This window comes from Periplaneta americana, chromosome 1 (genome assembly GCF_040183065.1).
Source record: "Periplaneta americana isolate PAMFEO1 chromosome 1, P.americana_PAMFEO1_priV1, whole genome shotgun sequence".
Taxonomy (NCBI): Eukaryota; Metazoa; Arthropoda; class Insecta; order Blattodea; family Blattidae; genus Periplaneta; species Periplaneta americana.
The window spans coordinates 82067484-82071363 of NC_091117.1; the positions used below are offsets into that span (position 1 = coordinate 82067484).

At 37.3% G+C, this 3880-nt stretch overlaps 1 non-coding gene across 1 annotated transcript; it reads left to right on the forward strand.

Moving 5' to 3' along the window:
- Window positions 1-507: 507 nt before the first annotated feature.
- On the forward strand, window positions 508-579 carry TRNAY-AUA (transfer RNA tyrosine (anticodon AUA)). The gene has a single exon. It is a non-coding gene; the product is annotated as a tRNA-Tyr (tRNA).
- Window positions 580-3880: the final 3301 nt, after the last annotated feature.

The following is a 3880-nucleotide window of genomic DNA, read 5'->3' on the forward strand; positions in this document are numbered from 1 at the left end:
ATCCACTAAGCCACACCGGATACCCATCCCGGCGCCGGACAGAATCGTCTCAGATTAAATTCCAACTCTTGGGTTCCCTCTAGTGGCCGCCCTCTGCACTACGTCACAGATGTCTATGAACGTAGGACCGAAGTCCACACATGTGCTGAGGTGCACTCATTATGAGTGACTAGTTGGCCGGTATCCGACGGGATAAGCGCCGTCTTAAATCACGAAGTGATTTACGCATATCATATATATATATATATATATATATATATTATTTTAATGTACCGAAGTACATATGATATTTCCATGCAGATATTCTGTGTCATCATACGATGAAAGAGTAATGGAACGGAGAAAAATTCTTTCCGGCGCCGGGATAACGAGTGCACCTCAGTACATGTGTGGACTTCGATCCTACGTTCATAGACATCTATGACGTAGTGCAGAGGGCGGCCACTAGAGGGAACCCAAGAGTTGGAATTTAATCTGAGACGATTCTGTCCGGCGCCGGGGTGGGTATCCGGTGTGGCTTAGTGGATAAAGCATCAGCACATAGAGCTGGAAACCCGGGTTCAAATCCCGGCGCCGGAGAGAATTTTTCTCCTTTCCATTACTCTTTCATCGTACAACAATTATTGTTAAAAATCACGCCACTCTTGTTAATTCTTTAAGACTGTACATTAGGATGCATAATTAAACTGTAAAGAATCAAGTTCCTAAAGTTGTATGATTTGCAACAGTTTTTGTGATAAATCCATAAGCATTATGCAATTTTTAGTTCAAAATTGAAAAACAAAATCTGTACAAAGCAATTGATAACACATTTTTAGCTTCAGAATACTATCCAATTAAATACGTGATACTTCCGAATAGTTCATTCTTTAGCTGTAATGTTCTTTTACCCTTAAAACTAAGGAGAAAGGTATTTCACTAACAACTTCAAATTGGTGTATCTCTGAAGATATTGAGATTAGGACAAATGTTTAAGTGACATTTTTTTGCTCAGAATGTCTTCCGAAATAAGCTCCGTAAGTGGCGGTAAATTCTCTGATTCATCCTACATACAAAATATATCTGCAATTCATTGCGTTATACATCTTACCGCTAAACGCCCTATTTCGTCAAAATCGATATTTAATTTCAGGTCATTCTGTAAATTCATATTTTGAAGACAGCAAACCCTTTACTCACTTTGTCGCAGTTCCAGATGCTGTCATGCCTTAGTGAGGCAGAACTCTATCCATAGTGAATTACATTCTATTAAAAAATTGTGTAGACTAAAGATGAGCTGACTTACAAGTTTTGTAGTCACGGAAACCATTCGTGCATAAGTTATATTGAAGTGTTTGACATTTGATATATTGAATTGTCAGCTCTTTGTGGTCAAGAGCGTATACGACAATGAAAAGTTGCTAACTTTTATATTAACTGTTATTACGGAATTCTAAATCAGATAAATGAAATGCAGAAACATGGATCTTGTGGTTCTTGAAGTTGAACATGAAAATAGATACGAAGCTTGCTGCTTTGTCAATGTTAAGCATAGAAAAAGTGATGATTGAAAAAATGGTTAATTTCAACGGTAAAGTGATTAATACATTTTCTATCCGCAAAGGAAGAAGGCTAGACTCCGTGTTCATATAAAATTGTGAATCGAACAGTGAAATGTTATCTCCAATAAAATTAATAACACAAACCAATACCATTTTTAAATTAAATTTTATAACGTATAGTGTTTCAAACTTCATTATAAACAAATATAAACAACATCAGTAGTAGCAGAACAAAAATGGACTGGGTCAGTGGTTTATTATGGCTTCAGCTTCAGTTCAAGTAAAATTTAATTATATAATATTAATTCTCGCTATGGTGCATAACACATAATGATGCAGTATATTGAGAAGTTTATTGCGGCCCTTAATTACTTACAAATTACAGATGGCTTTTAAGGAACCCGAAGGTTCATTGCCGTCCTCACATAAGCCCGCCATCGGTCCCTATCCTGTGCAAGATTAATCCATTCTCTATCATCATATCCCACCTCTTCAAATCCATTTTAATATTATCCTCCCATTTACATCTCGGCCTCCCCAAAGGTCTATTTCCCTCCGGTCTCCCTACTAACACTCTATATGTATTTCTGGATTCGCCCATACGTGCTACATGCCCTGCCCAACTCAAACGTCTGGATTTAATGTTCCTAATTATGTCATGTGAAGAGTACAATGCGTGCAGTTCTGCGTCGTGTAACTTTCTCCATTCTCCTGTAATTTCACCCCTCTTAGCCCCAAATATTTTCCTAAGAACCTTATTCTCAAACACCCTTAATCTCCGTTCCTCTCTCAAAGTGAGAGTCCGAGTTTCACAACCATAAAGAACAACCGGTTTTATAAATTCTAACGTTCAGATTTTTTGACAACAGACTATCTCTTCTGTAGGGGCGTGAGCATTTATAACTATGATATCGCACCATCTACCCTTAAGTAATAAATATGATAACCTGTCACTGATAAATTCTACCTTTTTTACTACTGATTTTATTCTCTTATGAACAAAGAATCTTATTCCTAATTGGTGATTATTGTTTCCTTCCCCATAATACAACAATTAATCTCCTATTTGTGATATGCCATTCCCATCCAACCTAAGCTCTTGTACTCCCACGAAGTCTATTCTACATCTCGCTAGTTTTTTTCTGCTACTAATGTTACCCCTCCTGTTTTATAAAGACTAGTTACGTTTCAAGTGCCAAATTTCATAACCTTATTCCTTTGCTGTGGTCGTGCCAGAGAATCAGTCCCATTCCGAGGCTTATTGTATGGATTTGTAACAAGCTGTTTTTTAAGGTGATGGGTTGTTAGCCCTTCGCCCAACCCCCAAGCTGGAGGACCACCCCTCATCGGCTGTCCACGACTGCTTATTCAATATATTCGCAGCCAGCCTCCATATCTGGAGGCCGTCTCCTCTATCCGCAACCTGAGGACGCGCCATGCCGTGGTGATAGGAACCCACAATACATGTTAGTGCAGTCCTACCAAGCTAAAATCTCACGAGCCGCCACTGATACAGACACATACCATTTGTTTAAAATTAATAGCCTCTACTCTATTTTATGTTCGTATTTCTGTTTGATTTCCCAGAATTCCGAAATGTAAATTGCTTCTGACATTAATGTCAACTTATCAAATTTTAATTTAATTACTCTTATTATTCTGTCTGCTTTATCGTTCCATAATGAAGTTCTACACATGTTCATTTCATCTTACATTCATTGTTAATAAATTACTAAATAATTCTGCGTTTATATTTATCTTCTTTTGCAATATATTAATAAGCTTCACCCGTTATTCCATTGCCTAGAGCGTCGAATTACCATGCCGCAATTCTAGGTAGAAGTTCTTGCAAGTTCAAATGCAATTTGCGTTGAACAAACACGATGTGTTTGCGGCATGTTATTTAAAACTTTAATTTGCTCTGCTGAAATTCCACTAATTGCTATGTTACCATAGCCATCTATCTGCATCTTGAAGTAGGGCAAATTCGAATGTGACAACGAGATGTCCAAGTAAAGAATGATGTGGCCAGTTTCAGAAGCCACATGCTCGCCAATAATCAGGAACTATTTTAAGGACCCAATATCTAAATTTTACTTTCTTATTAAAACAGATAGATGTCATCATTCTGGAAAATTTAGTTTCAAGAAATCTCGGAAATACACGTTTCCAGCATATTGTTACCCAATGAGTTATCAGCACGCTATTTATTTCAATACCTTCACGAATATCGATGAGGTTCAATTTCTTCTATTGAATTTAAAGGTAAGTGATATGTACATGAAATCTGGTATACATTAGTTACTTTCTTACGGCTTTTAAGGAACCCGGAGGTTCAT